Source organism: Lutra lutra, chromosome 2 (genome assembly GCF_902655055.1).
Source record: "Lutra lutra chromosome 2, mLutLut1.2, whole genome shotgun sequence".
Lineage (NCBI taxonomy): Eukaryota > Metazoa > Chordata > Mammalia > Carnivora > Mustelidae > Lutra > Lutra lutra.
Window position 1 is genome coordinate 185,192,784 of NC_062279.1, and position 19,949 is coordinate 185,212,732.

Here is a 19,949-nt window from a genome sequence, read left to right on the forward strand (position 1 = left end):
AGTGTTTCCAAAATAGTGGTGTGGCGAATGTGTGAGAGGTAACTCAATAGGGTCTACTGATAAAAAAAAAAAATGTATTACAAAATGCCCCATTTGTGTTTTTGTTTTAAAACGTGTAAATGAAGATCTTTATATTTCAATAAATGATATATATAATTTAAAGTTATGCTGAGGTTCTAGCATTTTGGTCTTTAGCTGAATCCCAGAAATTAAAGCCATCCTGTGCAATTTGCTTTGTTAGCAACATTTCAGTGGGACTCCATAATAGGGTTTCGATGAAACCAATAGGAAATTTAAGATTGAAACATTATTTGAGCTGGTTAGTTTTCAGACCCAGGATTTGTCTTATAGATGACGGGTACGTGGCTCATCTTTGATCCTACTGTTAAAAGCGTCGTATTGCATGGTACTTTTCTCCCCTGCAGAAGTACACGACTGTGTTTACTGTCTACAACATTCAAACATGGTACATAGGTGTAATACAAAAGATGACAGAGTTTTTTCATTCTAACCTCTTCCCTGTCCCCATGCTGGTTCCCAGAGGCAGAAATGCATCTTCTATCTTTCTAGTTTCCTTTCTGTGCATCTGTTTTTATACATATATATACATCTGTATTTTTGCTTTTTATTTTACCTAAATGAGATTTACTTCTGTTTTTAGAAAATATTTTATTTATTTTTATTTTAGAGCATGAGCATGGGAGAGAGCATGTGTGCATGAACTGGGTGGAGGGAGAGGGAGAAGGAGAGGGCAGAGCCTCCAGCAGACTCCTCACTGAGCGCAGAGCCCAATGCAAGGCTCTATCCCATGACCTTGAGATCATGACCTGAGCTGAAACCAAGAGTCAGATGCTTAACCAACTGAGTCACCCAGGTGCCTCCATAATGCTTTCTAAAGTGCTTCCCCCCACCTTTTCTTTTTTTTTAAACAAAGACTTTATTTCCTAGAGCAGTTTTAGGTTCACAGCAAAATTGAATGGGAGGCACAGAGGTTCCCCTTCTACCCCTTGCCTTTCCCATCATCAGCATCTCCCAGAGTGGCACATCTGTTACAGTTGATGAAATAATACTGACACATCCTTATCAGACTTTGTGCTGCTCTTCTCTGTCAATGCTATGTTTTAGAGATCTCTGTGAGAAGTCCCTGTAGACAGGCTTCCCTCATGTTTTACAGTTCCACATGTGAACGTAATCAATGTGATCGTGTTCTCTAGGTGTCTTTATGGTTCCCATGAGTCAATGCGATGGGAATCAATGGTTCTAGAATCAATGCGATCATGTTCCTAGGTGCCTTTATGGTTCCCAGGCTTTGCTATTGGAATGACTTCATGAAGCTCTTAGCACACATGTCCTTGTGCGCACATTGTATTGTTTCACTAGGACAGAATTTTAGAAATGAAATTTGCAAGGCCAAAGGGTTTGCAGAAATAAGTTGATATTAAGCCCAGGTCTTCCTGTATGATTGTCCCAGTAAATTTTTGAATCACCTGATATGCACATTATTTTAGGAACCCTAGTTTTCTAGGGTTTCCTCTGCCTCTCATTGTTCACTGCGATATGTTAAGTGTTGGGAAGATGTTGGTTTTTGTGTTCTGAAGCGTGTTGAATCAAATGACTTTAGGATTTAAAGAACAAAAATTAGAGGGGCACCTGGGTGGCTCAGATGGTTAAGCATCTGCCTTTGGCTCAGATCATGATCCCAGGGTCCTGGGATTAAGCCCTGCATTGGACTCCCTGATCAGTGGGAAGCCTGCTTCTCCCTGTCCCTCTATTGTTCCCCCTGCTTGTGCTCTCCTACTCCTTCTGTCCAATAAATTAAAAAAAAAAACACAAAAATGATAACAGTTCAACTTATTTTCAATTTCTGGATGATGGAAATGATTGTTACTAATAATGGGAATGTAGCACCCTATTCTAATATAACTCCTTATTACCCATATTCTATTAGCCTGAAGATCAAAGTTCACCTTCATGGCATTCAGTTGTAAGATGTGGATTGCAGGCTGGGTATTGGCTCTGCTTCCATTCCAGCCCCAAGAAGGAGACGTGATCTAGCATCCACGCAAGGCGCTCAGCCTGCAGAGTGATCTTTCTATTCTCCTTTTTAATGTATAATTCTACCTCTTAATATAATACATACAATGTGGCCTACTTTATCTCCTCATGCCAATAAGAACAACTTTCACTATTGGAGGTTTTTTTTTATTTGAATTCAATTAGCCCACATATTAACCCATGTCATTAGTTTCATATGTAGCATTGAGTGATTCATCAGTTGCGTGTAACACCCAGCACTCGTCCTGTCACGTGCCCTCCTTAATGCCCATCACCCAGTTAGACTATTAGATGGTTTTAAAACTCGGTCAAAGATCCTTTTCACATTTACTTTTTTTGATTCTTAAGATAGCACGTTGAGGCAGGGAAGACATTTGATGAGGAAACCAAGTGACTTGCAAAAACCATACAGCTGAGTAATGACAGCACCAAGGCTAGAAATTCCGAGTATATTGATTCCAGTGTTTATACCATACGGGACCATGGGAAAGCAAGAGATCCCGAGAAAGGGTTCGTGTTCAGAAGTAGGTTGCTTTGCTTCTTGAGATACTTCAAAAGACAAGTGATGGACTAGTTCGCCTGTAGAAGCATTTCACACGTTTATAATAAGAATTTCTTTTTAGGCTATACTACAACAGCTCTAATAATATTATGACTCTAATAGTTATATGCCTCATAAAATGCAGCTCAAGAAAATGACTTAGAATACCTGAATCCATCATAAACTAGGCAATTTCCCCCAGGATAATGGCAACAGAAATGCTTCATTATCTCTGACTCCAAATACATACAAGGATTAAACCCAACCACGTTGTTAGAGCAAAATTAATATACTGCGCTAATAACACAATTTTTTCACCCCTACAATTAAATATATGTGAATATATGTATAATATAGCCTTATTAGCAGATTGTAATGTTCTGTTCTACCCAGCTACATAAATAGCACCAATGTCCTAAGGAATAATGAACGCATCTTCCAAAATCTATTCCTATGTGGGTAATGTTTCCATCAACCGCATTTTAGTCTACATGTAAAGCAATGGAGATATCAAGGACACATGGTTTCACATGGCAAGGGGAGCATATTTGCTCCCTGTTTCTGGTTTAAAGGCTAATTGGAATTTTAAAAAGATTTGCCACATGATCCTGGCAGATGGTATTTTGCTTTATCATTATTCATGGGTATTAATGACTTCCCTCTGGAGCATGTGTATCCTGTCTATTTTGAATTTCATTCCATTTCATGCTGACTGCTCCAAACAGAATTGGATCCAGAATTTTCTGTGTGGTGCTTGAGCTGCAGATTGTTGGGTTGGTCAAAGTTTTAGACTTGATTAGAAATTAAGTAACTCTTTGCAATGAAGAAAACCTTTTTCTTCTCTGACTTGAGTATTCCATTACATTTTTCCTTTTGCTGAGCTTGCCATCCCACAGGGTTGCATGTAATATCTGGCATATATGAAGACAATTCCAAAGTATCCTTCGTTAGCCTGAGATTATTAGACATCCTTTCTTTTTTCCCTAGAGGGATTAGGATAGGTTTTCTAAGTATGGAAAATGCGTGAGGACATAATGTAATGATCTGGCCACAGAAAGTCATTTTTTAATTAATCTCTTCAACAAATATTATTAGAGAACAGCCTCTTCTTTGTTTAGTTGATCTCTAGAATATTTAAGCCTCACTGAGGCAGCTGGCAGAGTTGATTCCAACTGGCTAATTACCTGAGGGGAACATGACATCACAGAGCAGAGCAGCACCGAACAGAAAACGTGGTGGGTGGAGGGCCACAGTCTATACTTGGGAGTAACGAAAAGCTGGAGTAGTATATCATGAATAATCTATATGATATGAGTATAGCTTAATGGAGACTTCCGGTAAAACTAAAGCTTTCCTGCAACCAGAGGACACAAAGTGTTGTCGGAACATCTGAGAATGGGAAGGTAGGGCTGGGGTAGCGAGACCTGTGGACTTGTTTCCTCCAGCCCCTGTCCTAGCTTGATTCCAGACGCTTCACAGCCACCATCACATCCATCCTCCCCCAATTTTTCCCCCTATCCTTAGATGGTCTTGAGCAAGGCACTTGTTACAGGCCCTGGGATTCAGAAGTAATACAACACACAAGATCTCTACATCACGGAAGATGGAAATAGTTTCTCTCAAGAGCAGAAAGCAGATTTATTTGATGGTGTCTCCTTCTGGGACAGATGTTGGTCAGATGTGCTTGCAGCCTATCGTAAACACTGGTGTTTCCTAAGCTCAAGGTTCTTGCCTATGAGGACCATTGCTTCTGAGCACCCACCCAGGCCACTTTGCATTTCCCTCATAGAGTTCAGGATGCAGGGAAAACTGACCTAAATATCAAGCTCATGCTGTTTACTGGATTGTGGGTAGTAAAGTCCCTTGTTTCTGATCCAGGAGTCTCTTTTATTTTCTGAAGCATCCATGAAACTGTGGTGGTCCAACCTGTAAGCTTCCAGTACAATAAAATCTTAGACCCTTCATAGTTCTTGACACTAACTCAACATAATTTTTTACCATAGAAAATGATGTTATGTATAAGTAAAGACAATTATACTTCTTCCTTTCTAATTTGGATGCCTTTTATTTGTTTTACTTGCCTTATTGCACTGGTTAGGAATTCCACTACAAAGTTGAATGAAAACAGTTTATTAGGAAGGCTTTTTTCTGCATCTTTTGAGATTATCATATACTTTCTCTTTTTTCATTTGTTAGTTTGGTTAGTTACATTGACTGCTTTCCAAAAGTCAAGGATTCTTACATTCCTGGGTTAAAATACCCTTAACTGTGATTTATTATTCTTTTTATATATTGCTGGAATCAGTATGCTAATATTTTGTTAAGAATTGTTCTTTTCCTTCTCGGAACAGCTTGATTGATCACCAACTTTATTTTACCCCACAAGATTCTTTGTCACAGTTTGGCGACTGTGGCCATTGCTGCTGTGAACATTGGGGTACAGATGGCCCATCTTTTCACTACATCTGTATCTTTGGGGTAAATACCCAGTAGTGCAATTGCAAGGTCATAGGGAAGCTCTATTTTTAATTTCTTAAGGAATCTCCACACTGTTTTCCAAAGCAGCTTCACCAACTTGCATTCCCACCAACAGTGTAAGAGGGTTCCCCTTTCTCCACATCCTCTCCAACACTTGTTGTTTACTGTCCTGTTGATTTTGGCCATTTTAACTGGTGTAAGGTGGTATCTCAATGTGGTTTTGATTTGAATCTACCTGATGGCTAATGATGATGAACATTTTTTCATGTGTCTGTTAGCCATTTGTATACCCTCTTTGGAGAAGTGTCTGTTTCTTCTGCCCATTTTTTAAAAAAAATTTTAATTTTTTTATAAACATATAATGTATTATTAGCCCCAGGGGTACAGGTCTGTGAATCTTCTGCCCATTTTTTTGACATGATTATCTGTTTTGTGTGTGTTGAGTTTGAGGAGTTCTCCTTATAGATCTTGGATATCAGCCCTTTGTCTGTAGTGTCATTTGAGAATATCTTCTTCCATTCCATGGGAATGGGCTTCTTTGTTTTGTTGACTGTTTCCTTTGCTGTGCAGAAACTTTTGATCTTGATGAAGTCCCAAAAGTTCATTTTCACTTTTGTTTCCTTTGCCTCTGGGGACATATCTTGAAAGAAGTTGCTGTGGCTGATGTCAAACAGGTTACTGCCTATGTTCTCTAGGATTTTGATAGATTCCTGCCTCACATTGAGGTCTTTTAACAATTTTGAGTTTATCTTTGTGTATGGGGTAAGAGAATGGTCGAATTTCATTCTTCTATACATAGCTGTCCAGTTTTCCCAGCACAATTTATTGAAGAGACTGTCTTTTTTCCACTGTTATATTTTTTCCTGCTTTGTCCAAGATTAGTTGACCATAGAGTTGCAGGTCCATATCTGGGCTCTCTACTCTGTTCCACTGGTCTGTGTGTCTGCTTTTGTGCCAGTACCGTGCTGTCTCAGTGATCACAGCTTTGTAGTAAAGCTTGAAATCAGGCAGCGTGATGCCCCCAGTTTTGTTTTTCTTTTTCAACATTTCCTTGAGCCAAGATGCCCTTCAACAGGCGAATGGATAAAGAGGATATGGTCCATATATACATGGAGTATTATGCCTCCAACAGAAAGGATGAATACCCAACTTTTGTATCAACATGGATGGGACTGGAGGAGATTATGCTGAGTGAAATAAGTCAAGCAGAGAAAGTCAATTATCATAAGGTTTCACTTACTTGTGGAGCATAAGGAGTAACACGGAGGACACTGGGAGAAGGAGAGGAGAAGTGGTTGGGGGAAATTGGAGAGGGAGACAAACCATGAGAGACTGTGAACACTGAGAAACAAATTGAGGGTTTTGGAGGAGAGGGAGGTGGGGGTTTGGGTGAGCCTCGTGGTGGGTATTAAGGAGGGCATGTATTGCATGGAGCACTGGGTGTGGTGCATAAACAATGAATCTTGGAACACTGAAAAAAATTTTAAAAAATTTTAAAATTAAAAAATTAAAAAATAAGATTCTTAGCCAGCATAGTATAGTTACTTAGCTAATGTCCTTGTTGCTTACAGTATCCTCAGGTGTCTTTATCAAAATGTTCCCCCCTCAGGTACTTAATGGCTGGGGTCTATTTTTGTTCTGGGGCTCTTTTATTTTTTATTCTAATTTTTAAAATTTTATTTCTTATTGTTTTTAATTTTAATTACAGTATAGATAACATTCAGTGTTTTTAGTTTCAGGTGTACAATATAGTGATCCAACAATTCTTTGCATTACTTAGTGCTCATCATTATAAGTGTACTCTTATTCCCCTTCACCTATTTCACTCATCTATCCACCTACCTCCCCTCTGATATGCTTTATTTTAAACAAGTACCCTCAGTTAGAGTTATTTTTTTCAACAAGAACATTTTTTACTTGAAGTACAGTCAGAATACACTGTTCTAAAAGATATATATACATAAAACATTCCATCCTTGTTCATGATGAATATTGACTTTTTTTCTGTTTTCTATAATTGTAATTTTCTACTCTTGTCATTTCTTTGTCTTGGTTTGCATAAAGGTAATAAGTGGCTTTATATAATGAGTTGTGACATGTTTCCTCCTCCTCTATATTCTAGAAGAGTTTGTGTAGAATTGGTATTATATAATTCACCATAGAAGCCACCTGGGCCTGGAAGTTTCTTTGTTGGAGGGTCACAAATTATGAATTCAATTTCCTTAATAAATACAGGGCTCTTCAATCTGTCTGATTCTTTTTGAGTAAGTTGGGTAGTTTGTGTTTGAAGGAATTTGTCCGTATCAGTTATGAATGTATTAGGAGAAAGTTTTTGATTTTACTAACATGAAGTTGTTGATAACATTCCTTATTATTCTTTATTATAAAATCTGTAGTGTTGTCTCCTTGCTCATTCATGATATTGATAATTTGTGTCTTCTTCCTTTTTTTTTTTGAAGATTTTATTTATTGATTTTTTTTTTTAAGATTTTATTTATTTATTTGACAGAGAGAGATCACAAGCAGGCAGAGAGACAGGCAGAGAGAGAGAGAGGGAAGCAGGCTCCCTGCCGAGCAGAGAGCCTGATGCGGGATTCGATCCCAGGACCTTGAGATCATGACCTGAGCCGAAGGCAGTGGCTTAACACACTGAGCCACCCAGGCGCCCTCTTCTTCCTTTTTTAATTGAGGATATTCACAGCAGCATATTAATTTTAAGAATAATTTCAAAAAAATCAGCTTTTGGTTTCATTGTTTATCTGTTCTCTATTGTTTGTCCTGCTTCTATTTTATTGACTTCTACTCTATTACTTTTTTCCTTCTGCTTACTTTAGGCTTAATTTGTTCTTTTCTAGTTTCTTAAGGTAAAAGCTTAGATAATTTTTGTGATACCTTTAAACTTCCTAACGTACAGATTTAACGCTTTAAGCTTCCTTATAAGAGTTAATTTAGATGCATCCTACAAATGTTGGTAAAGTGCAGTATGATATGTAATTCAAAGTATTACCAGAGTACAGAGAAAAGAGCCTTTAATCGATGAAGGGGGTGTTGCAGAGAAGTGTTAGAGCTGGCCTTCGAATGACTTTTTTTTCCAGAGATAGAAGAAGGTAAGAGCATTCTAAGCCAAAAGAACAATAAGCCAGGATTCATGAATTGACATTTCCTTTTAAAGCATGCTCATGAATATTTAATAGCTATAGTCCACAGATAGAACATCTTTGAAAGACAGGGACAGAGCCAGTCATTCCCATAAACCAAAAGTGATATTAAGGCTGAACGTTGGTTTGGGTCTTGAAGTCATCCTTTTAGCTGATAACATTTTAAATGAGAATAGTGTTGGTCCAAGAGAGTAAAAAAAAAAAAAAAAAAAAGAAAGAAAGAAAGAAAAGAAAAGAAAGTACTGTCATGTGTGAAATTCTTGGATATTGATCAGAACAAAGGCAAAATAAGGTGCACATGGAAACAGGAGAGCAGTATCTGGTTATAACTCTTAGATATAGACCATTAAGAAACACTCATTTATTAGAGAGATATTGCCTTAGAATCTCCCAACTTCCCATCTACTTCTACAGTCATAGGACCTTTATCTCTGCATGGTTTCTTAATCTCTGTAGCAGATATTATAGATTGGCCCACTCAACATCTTTCTGTACACTTTCGTTGCTTTTTAAAAAATACCAAGGTTGGAAGGCATAACACTCAAATTCCCTTGCTGCTAGAGTTTGGCCATGTGACATGATCCTGGCCAATAAGATGTGGGTGTAGTTTCTGGGGAGGACTTCCTTATTGCATTAAAAAGGCAAAGATGAGAAGAAGTTTTCATCTTTCGTACATAGTCCAGGATTCCCATTTTTTCCTTCCTGGAACTTGGAGACAATTCCTAGGGTGGCAGCAGTCATTTTTGACCATGACATTCAAAATCACATCCTAAAAATGGCAGTCCAGGACACTGCAGCAGGCTTCCTGATGACATTCTTGAACAAGTACATTAGTTCTGACCTATCTAATCCCCTTTTTTTTGTTGTTAAAAAAAACACAAGTTCAAGCGACTATCTTCCATGTTTTCTATCACTTAAAATAAATTCATTCATAAGTGTTGCAACCTTTTTGTAACAAGTAAAAAAGTTGTATGGGGATATCTATAATTTCAACCTGTAACAACTTTCTTAACTGGGCTTCCAAGATATCAACGTCTCTTCGTTTTCATCCTGCACTACTGGTTGAATTTATTTATTTATTTATTTATTTGAGAAACAGAGCAAGCATGAGTGGGAGGAGAGGGAGAAGGAGAAGCAGGCTCCACATGGAGCAGGGAGCCCAGTGTGGGGCTGGATGCAGGGTTTGATCCCAGCAACTTGAGATCATGACCTTAGCAGAAGGCAGATGCTTAACTGACTGAGCCACTCAGGCATCCCTACTGGTTGATTTTAATCAGTCTCTTTACTAATCCTTCTCTTCTCCCAGCCTCTGTTTATATCGGAGTGCCCCAAGGCAAATTCTGAACCTCATTTTTTTCCTGGTCTTATCTAAGTTCATGGCATCAAATACCCTATGTGCTGGCAATTTCTAAATGCGTATTTCCAACCCAGTCCTTTTTCCTAAACTACAGATACATGTGTCCAACTGCGTCCTCAGCATCTTCATTTGGATGTCAAATAGTTGACCTCTTAACTTTATTATATATTTTTAAATTTATTTATTTGACAGACAGAGATCACAAGTAGGCAGAGAGGTAGGCGGGAGGGGGATGGCGGAGGGAAGCAGGCTCCCCGCTGAGCAGAGAGCCAGATGTGCGGCTCGATCCTAGGACCCTGGGATCATGACCTGAGCCGAAGGCAGAGGCTTAACCCACTAAGCCACCCAGGTGCCCTGACCTCTTAACTTGAAAACTTGACTCTCACTTCTTCCCTCAAGTTTGATCTGTCTTTAGTCTCCCTCTGTGTGTTGACAGCTCTAACCTTCCAGTTGCTTATGCTCCAAATCTTGGAGTCATTCTTGACAACTCTCTTTTTCTCACACTCTGAAATTAATCTGCCAAGACTTTGGTTCTACCTGAAGCCTATCCAGATGGATTCATAATCTGGCCACTTGTCACTACCTGCCTTGCTGCCACCATTGACCAAGGCCTCATCAGGTTACTCTTAGGTCTACCTTTCTCTGCTTTCTTCTCTCCCACAGTAGACTGTTTTCAATACCACAACCAGAGTGATCTTTTTAAAATGAAGTCAGATCGCAGTTACCCCCTTGGCTCAAAACCCTATAATGGCTCTCCATTTTACTCAGAGTAAAACATAAAGTGTTGAAAATAGGTGTCAAGGCCCTTCAAGGTCTGGCCTCTGCCATCTCTCTGACTTCTTCTCCTCTTCTTCCCTTTGTTTACTCCTTTCCAACCTCACTGGCCTCATTGCTGTTGCTGGAACACAAGTACACACTCATGTTATTGCTTTTGAATTGGAATCCTCGTCCCCAGCTATGCTTGGATAATTCCCTCATTTCTTCCATGTGTCTTTGCAATTTCACTTTTCCCACGAGGCCAAACCTGACCTCCTGTTTAATATGGACATTGGTACCACCCGCCCCCTGACCCCCTGACACTGCCCCTTACCTCCAGCATTTCCTTTTCCACCTACCCTGCTCTACTTTTTCTTTCTTCCTCCACTTACAAGCATCTCGCTTACTGTATAAGTTAGTGATATATTCGTTGTTATTTTCTGTCTCCTCTGCTAGAATGTAAGCTGTATGATTACAAGATCTATATCTGTTTTCTTCACTGATATATCCCTGGTCCCTAGAATAGTGCCTGGTTTAGAATAAAAGCCTGGTACATATTTGTTGCAGGGCAGCAGAAGAATTGAGAAAGCAACACTTAAATCTCTGGCAATTCTGGAGGACAAATTCAATGTTGATCCCAAAGCTCCCGCCCATGTGCACCAATCTAAAATGCCTATTACATAATGGCCTGTTTTTTTTCTCTAGTGAGAAAAAGAAAAACAATCATGACAGTGATTGTAGGGGAGGGTTGTTTTTTTTTTTTTAATGATTTTATTTATTTGTCAGAGAGAGCACACAAGCAGGGGGAGCAGCGGGCAGAGGGAGAAGCAGACTCCCTGCTGAGCAAGGAGCCCTATGAGGGACTTGATCCCAGGACCAAGGGATCACGACCTGAGCTGAAGGCAGCTGCTTAACCGACTAAGCAACCCAGGCATCCGTGTACGGGAGGTATTTAGTAGGACACATTTGCAAAGTGCTGGAAAGTGTTTAAATAGAGCTTCTCTTAAATCCCCCAAAATCAAACCTTCTGTCGAATGCCCTCATTTATCATCATAACATTCCTTTCAGACTTATAGGAAGAATTACATTACTTATTTTGAATACCCCCAATTTTTTAAATAATTGAAGTATAATTGACATACAATGTTGTATTAGTTTCAGGTGTACAACAGTGATTCAGTCTTTGTATACATTGCACAATGATCACCTCAGTAAGTCTAGTGTCTATCTGTCACCATACAAGGTTACTACAGTATCACTGACTCTACTCCCTGTGCTATACATTACATTCACATAACTTGCTTATTTTATAACTGAAAGTTTGTACTTCTTCACTCATTTCAATTTGTATCCCCTTCACTCATTTTACCACCTCCCTACTTTCCTTCCTTCTGGTAACCACAAGTCTATTCTCTGTATCTGTGAGCCTGAGTTTGTTTATTTTGTTTTTTAGATTCCATGTGTAAGTGAAATCATGCGCTATATATTTTTTTAAGATTTTATTTATTTATTTGACAGATGGAGATCACAAGTAGGCAGAGAGGCAGGCAGAGAGAGAGGGGGAAGCAGGCTCCCTGCTGAGCAGAGAGCCCGATGTGGGGCTTGATCTCAGGACCCTGAGATCATGACCTGAGCTGAAGGCAGAGGCTTAACCCACTGAGCCACCCAGGCGCCCCTATTTTTAATTTTTTTTTGTGGGACTTCCATACTGTTTTCCATGCTGGCTGCACCTTTACATTCTCATCAATGGGGCACAGAGGATTTCCTTTTCATCTTTACCAACACTTGTTATTTCTTGTCTTTTTTTTTTTTTTAAAGATTTTATTTATTTGTTTGACAGACAGAGATCACAAGTAGGCAGAGAGGCAGGTAGAGAGAGAGGAGGAAGCAGGCTCCCTACTGAGCAGAGAGCCCAATGCAGGGCTTGATCCCAGGACCCTCGGGATCATGACCCGAGCGGAAGGCAGAGGCTTTAACCTACTGAGCCACCCAGGCACCCCTATTTCTTGTCTTTTTGGTAATAGCATCTTGACAGGTGTAAGGGAGATCCCATAGTGATATTGACTTGCATTTCCCTGATGATTAGTGATGTTGAGCATCTTTTCATGTGCCCGTTGGCCATCTGGATGTCTTCTTATGTATCTATAGAGATACTCTGCCCATTTTTAAATCTGATGTTTGTTGTTGTTATTGAGTTTTTTGAGTTCTTTGTATATTTTGTATATCAGCTCTTTACCAGATACATGATTTGCGAATAACTTCTCCCATTAGGCAGGTTTCTTTTTCATTTCGTTGATGGTTTCTGTTGATTTGCAGAAACTTTTTTTTTAAAAGACTTTATTTATTTATTTGACAGACAGATCACAAGTAGGCAGAGAGGCAGGCAGGTGGGGGGAGGGAGCAGGTTCCCTGCCTGCAGAGAGCCCGATGCGGGGCTCGATCCCGGGACCCCGAGACCATGACCTGAGCCAAAGGCAGAGGCCTTAACCCACTGAGCCACCCAGGTGCCCCCAGAAACTTTTTAGTTTGTGGTCTCCCTTGTTTATTTTTGCTTTTGTTGCCCTTGCCTTTGAAGACAGATTAAAGAAAAAAAACCTCTAAGACCTATGTCAAGGAGCTTACTGCCTGTGTTTTCTTTCTTTTTTTTTTTTTTAAAGATTTTATTTATTTATTTATTTGACAGAGGTCACAAGTAGGCAGAGACGCAGGCGGGGGCGGGGTGAGGAAGCAGACTCCCTGCTGAGCCTAGAGCCCAATGTGGGGCTTGATCCCAGGACCCTGAGATCATGACCTGAGCTGAAGGCAGAGGTTTAACCCACTGAGCCACCCAGGTGCCCCCAGCCTGCGTTTCCTTGTTTTAGGTCTTACATTCAAGTTCTTAATCCATTTTGAGTTTTTTTTGTGTAAGGTGTAAGGCAGTGGTTCAGTTTTATTCTTTTGTATGTCTGTCCAGTTTTCCCAGAGCCACTTATTGAAGACTATCCTTTTCCCATTGTATATTCTTGTGGCCTTCATTGCAAATTAATTGACCATATATGCATGGGTTAAATAAAACCCAGAGCTTTACTGGCAAGCTGTCCAAGTTTGAAGTGAGGCAACAGGGGAGGAAAATAGTGGCAAAATCCTGAGCACTATTATTATAGGAATTAAGTACATGGGTGGCGTTGGGTAGTGGCTATTGTCATAAGGACACATTTGTATTTGTAGACGTTGAGGTGAATTTCTCAGAAACATTGACTTTCACCTCACTAAGACTGAGAATTTATTCCGCTTCTGGTATGAATAAGCAAACATTGTTTAGTCTCAATTCCTCTTCAAATTCAGGACTCTCGTTAGGTTTTGATGGAGGCTACTTGGCAAAGAACCCAGTCTATCCATAGAGGCATGTTTCAGCGTGGAGTATAGCACACAATAGTCTGCATTATGATTATGCTACAGCTGAGGGCTAGCCACTTGATGGAACTTCTCTATGTTAATGATGCTAGAAAGGAAATTCTTTATCCTTGGTAGCTGTACTGTGGGGTGGGGATCGGGGGCACTCACAGTCAGAAATCTCAAGTGCCTCCTTAAACTTTGCACCCTTGGCATCTCACTTACCTCACCCGGGTCATTGTCCTGCTATGATCTGTTCTTGTTCTGAATCAAGTGAAATTAGCACTAAATGTTCCAGGAAATCTAGATTTCCACCATCTTGGTTGTGATACTCTCTGAACAGTCTTGGACAAACCCTTTCCTGTTAGCATCTTGAAACTATGGAGAGCTCTCTGTGGAAACTTTGTTATTTCCTGGAACAACAATAATGCCATTTTGCTTATGGAAAAGGCCATTTTCTTTCTATTTACTCTTTCTTTTCTATTTTTATTTCTTTCTCTATATCTTTTTTTTCTTTCTTTATATCTTTTCTATTTCTTTCTCTATATTTTTCTCTATTTCTATTCTCTTTCTTTCTATTTATTCCCCTTCTACATAGATTGTCTCCCCTTCCTTCCTGAAACATTATTTGTTCCATTTATTCTGTTTAGAACAACAATAATTAAGAATCTGGTGGGAAATTTTTGTAAACTAGCAATTGCATTTAACAAAGGCTTAATAGCCAAGTTCTGTTTAGTTGGACTCCTGAAAAGGTCTAACTAGAATGATCACAAATCCAGCCATCCTTTTATAGTCTGGGGAGCACTTTTTATCTTCCCTTTCTAAATTAATCAGTTTTGTATGTGATACTGCATCAGGTAAGTCCAAACAATTCAACAATTCCTTGTAGCTCTGTATCTGTTGCTTGAATTTACCTGGTTCTGACAACTTACTCTTCACCTGGACAGGAATGATGCTTCATGAAAATGACTCGTTGACTATATTGTCAGGGGAAAAAAAAGTCAGAAGCTGATTTTGCTGAAAACACACTAGGAGATCAGTTTTTTGAGGGCTAATTATAATAATGAACATGTTCATAATGTGCAAAGACTGTTATCACCTATTTGAAGCAAGTCTCATGATGACCATACGAAGTAACTCATTATTATTATTCCTATATTTTAGATAAACAAAAGAAAGTTCAAAGAAAGTAGCATGTTTAGAATTACAAAGGAAGATGTGTGATTATTTTCCCCCTTAATTTATAAATATAAAGAGGACTGAGTGATGACATGGAGAAGTCAAATGCCATTGAAAGATTCTTATTTCTTAAATTTCCTGAGAGGAGGGGGGCACAAACCACACTGTGCAGGGCCACATGGGAAACCGGAGTCAGTCAGGAAGCAGACAAAAAGGAGAAAATACAGGTAGAACAGATACAGCCTTATTGGGATTTCTACCAGAAAGGCAAGGCAGGACAAGGTAGATGTCATAGGACCCACTAGTTTGAATAATTCTAGTAGGATTTGGGGCTTAAGGGCCGTCCCTGGTTGTTTGGGCTGCTTTAAGGTGGGGGAAACTGACATGGTATGTGTGAGTTGGATAAAGGAGGGGCTGGGGATATGGACTTGGGACTGGTTGGAGGGTTTGTAATGTGATTTTTGTGTACCTTTGAAATTTGGATTGTGGGGAAGATATAGATAACTTTGGTTGTTAGTTTGGCCATGTGATTAATGGATGAATACGGTCTAAGAAAATACAGTTAGAACCATGTGGCATCAGTGCAGGAGCAACTCCAGATGCCAAGCTCTTCCCATGTAAACCATTTTGAGCCCTCATCAAATTCTCCCTCTTGCAATCTCTATACCCCTACTCTTCTCCAAACCTCCTACCTTGGTAACATCAGCTACTGGTACTACCAGCTGCTTGGTTGCTTTAGGTAGAAAGCTAAGCCATCTGCTAAGCCCTTCAGTTCTACTAGTAAGTATCTCTTCAGTGTGTCCTCTTCTTTCTTTATGTCTGCTACCTTTGCCTTGGGTCAGACTCTCTTGGCTTTGCTCTCTCTTAATCTGTCATTCTCCCCTATATCCATGCCTAACCCAGCTTCACCCTGTTTCCAGAATGAGCACTGCTAAGTGGCAGATTTGGTGACATCACATCTTTGCTGACTACTGCATGCCTTCCTATCTCCTTCAAATTTCTCAGCAGAATATGAAGAGTCTTTCATGATTTGACCCTTGCCTATGGGCTACCTCTCTGCCCTACAAAAGTATGGTATGGTTGTATGCATCTACTTACCTAAGTCACAATCACAGGGTTGGTACACAGTAGGATTTTATTAAATGTTTGGAGAAAGAAGAGAGAGATAGCAAAAGAGCTAGAGAGCTAGAGATGAAGATGGGGAGAGAGAGTCTTAACTGAACTGGTTCTTTTACAGAATTGAGTTTCACTGGTATGTAGGAAATAGACTCACTGCTAGTTTTATTTTAGTTACCATTAACTTTTTCTTGCAAGGTCTTTAAGATTCTTGTGCCTAGGACAGGGTTCTAGTATATTCAAGGTCAAGAGCAGGGAGTGGGTCCTGGAACAGAGGAGTCGAGCTGTAGATTGTTTCAAGTACCACAAGGGGTTGCTAGAGAGCAATAGATGCTCTAAAGAAACCTAGTATTCCCCCTTTGGCCACATCCTCATTTCTTTAGTGTCTGTGGGAAGTGAGATGTTTTCTTCTATTTGAGATTATATTTATGTAGTGGATATGGCTCTGCCTGGGTTACCCATATTTGTCTTCTTGTGGTACCGGTTGTCTTTATTTCCATCCATCCGAGTACTTCCTCCATCTTCTCTGCTGTTTGGAGGGACTGCTAGGATGCTTTCCTGTTCTTCAACTTCTTCAACGCCATCTAAATCCATGTGGTTTTCAGGCGAGAGGAATAAGGTGGGCCCATGTATCCACCAGGAAACCAGCTAGTACACCAAACATCATTGTGTCAATTTCTAAAGGAAGCCTCTTATGGGTGAACAAATGGGAAATATGCCGCTGCTTCCAGGCCAACCCCACCTGACCCCAGGGCAGTCTTTTGGAATTAAATTCAAGTTGGATTTCAGCCCCCACTCACTACTTTGGTCAGGCAACCTGGGGACAGAATTCTAGAAGAATTAAGGAACCAAAAGGAACGGAGACTACCATGACCTTTAAATATATATTTTTAAAAAATTTCTTTTCCAGCAATTTTGTAGGGGTATTTTGTACAGAATGGGTGTGCATCTGTGTAGGGGAGACATTGCACTCTTTGAATTGCCTGAAATATTCTAAACTTCACAATTATTCAATTATAGTTGTTAGATCTTAATCACAATGAGCACTATTTTTATATTTCTCTTCAGCACACAGAATTAACATTCCCGTGCAATTCAGAGATGTTCAATTGCTAATAGACTCCCAAAGGGTGGTATCTGCGCTGATCTACTTTGGCTCCTGTACTGCCAGTTCAAGACATTGCAAGAAATGTGGAAAATTTCCCTGATGATATTTATGAAAGAGCATTTTATTCCTTCATGCAGCAGTCTAACCTGCTTTATTCTTCTCTGTGCACTTCTACATGGTCTTTAATTCACTGTCTTGTCTGATTATCACATACATGATCTACCAGTTAGATTATGTTTGATGGCATAAATCACAAAATCCAAATATCAGTAGTTTATGCAATGTAGAGGTTCATTTTTTATTTCCCATCAAAGAAACCTGGAAATCACCTAGACTGGAGTGGTAACTCTGCAGTCATCAGAAACTAAGGAGCTATTTTTTCTGTCCATCCCACCACCCTTTATGTGTGTGGCTTCTATCTTCAAGATTACCTCATGGTCTAAGGTGGCCACTGGAGCTCCAGCCATCAGGCCCAAGTCCCAGGGAGAAAATAAAGGAAGGTAGAAGAGCAAAAGGACACTGCCTTTTTGATGAGCCAGCCCCTGTTGGAGGGCTTTTTTAGAAGCCTCATTTAGCAACTTCCATTTGTATCCCATTAGCCAACCCTACTGCAAAGGATGCTGGGAAATACCATTTTCTAGCTGGGCACACAGAGTCTTTTGACAATGCTAGAGTCTGTTGTTAAGGCAGAAGGGAGAATGGATTTGGGGAGGTAACTAGCTGCCTTCACTACATATGAAAATTCAATTCCCTAGTGCCCAGAAGAATACAGAGCTTAGAAAACAAATTGCAAGAGGAATCACCACACAGAGAGTTGCTGTGCTGTCTTAATATAGTCACTGAATGCCTATCTATTCAGTGGCTGTTAGGTGGAGTCACTCGGCCTCTCTTATCTTGAACTCCTCTGGCTTTATTTACCATCAGTATGTTCGCTATTTCCGGTAAGAACTCGGCCTGAGCTCCAGACTCATCTAGCCAGTTACAACTTGATAGCTCCTCATGGAGGACACATGGGATCCTCAAATTCAAGAGGTTCCCAAATGAGCCCGGAAACCTGCTCCTCTTCTAGAGTCCATGCACCAGCTGCTCAAGCCCGAGACCTGGAAGTCATCCCAGACATCTTCTCCCAGTTATTTACACTCTCTAGGTTCTTCTTCCTAAGTCACTCCCAAATCTTCCCCCTACTCCGCCTGCCTAACCACCACCCAGGTCAAGCCCTCATCACCTCTCATCTGGACAGCCACCCCAGCTTCTTAACTAGTCTAGCCTTGCCAACCCTTCCCTCCCTCCAGTCTGTGCTCCACACAGCAGCCAGACAGATTATTTTTTTAAAACACAAACTCCATTATGTCACTCTATAGCTTGCTACCAATCAATGACTTCTTATTGCCCTTTGGGAAAAGTCCATCAATAACAAGTACTAAAAGCCACTGAGTGATCTGGCCTCTGCCCACATCACTTTGTATCACTCTCTTCTTTGCTCTGGTTTTCACGATGGTCTTGCTAATGAGCTAAGATCTTCCCCATCTTACACCAAACTTTGCGTACTCAGTTCTTACTGCTAGGAATGCTCTTTCCTTGGATCCCTACCTCTTTGTTTAATGAAGCTCCATGCATTCTTTGAGATATTCTTTGAGATATCAGATCCACGCATCCCTAAACCATGCCAGATTGCTGTTGGCTCCCATAGCCTACGAATTTATCAGCTGTCTAATTACTTGCTCAGTTGTAAGTTTCTTGGAGGCAGATCTCCTCTGTCTTATTCCTTTCTGTATCCCTGGTACGTGGCACAGCCCTTAGTACCTATTCATTCGATGACATGATCCTTCATTCATTTACTCATTAACTCAAAAACATTTGTTGACATCCCTGTCTTCATTAACAGTGCAGTGGTGGGAAAGGATATAGGAATGTGTTTGCCATCTCTACTCTGAATGTCCTCTGCGTTGGGATGCTAGCCTTAAACTGGACCAACAGATACAAACCCAGTGTGAAATGAATTCAGCTGAAACATCTTTTAACCCATTGGTTAAAATAGCGCTATCTTCTTGGTATTTCTGATTTAAAAAAACTAATCCAGGAATTTGCTGCTGATTCTTCTGCCGCTCCTTCCACCATTTATCTGCCCATTTTTCCACCTTCAGACTCTGCTATCTTAGACTGGTTCTGCTCTTGTTGGAAACTGTGTAGAACAAGGCTCCCTCTACCAGGCTAAACATGCCCCCTATATGCCATCCCCCAGGGTCCTGAATTGGGCACTATGGACAAGTGGGGTTGTGGACCTTATAATCGTGCAGCCTGTGCTGGCCCCAGGGTAGTGAATAAGAGGGGCTTAGAGATGGCAAGGTGGCTGGAAGGGGGCCCTGGGCCCTTTTTATATAAATAAAAATGGAAGTTTCAAAAAATCCTTTTATTCAAATTCATATAAAATTGAAGGAATATATGCATAATGGAAGAATAAGGATACCAAGGAGGAAGGTTTGGGGGTGCCTCTGTTGGAGGGCATGTTATCCACCAACTAACTCACTTCTCCCAGCCATCCTTTGACACCAGCCATTGCTTACAACCTGCTGACATCCTCACGAGGCGTTGAGGCTGATAGGCAAGCACTGTGTCTTAGAGAGTTAGTCCATGAGTAACCATAAAGTTCCTGGCTGAAATTTGGAGATTCCATTCGTGTCCCTAAATCTTTGAACCTTCAGATTTATTGTGAGCAAACTTCCACTTCCCTTACCCACAAGGTAAGGATTTTATGTAAAATCTGTGGGCAAGGAGCTGGTGGGGATCCCCTCTAGACCCCTAGACCGAGACCCAGGCTTCTTTCCTGAG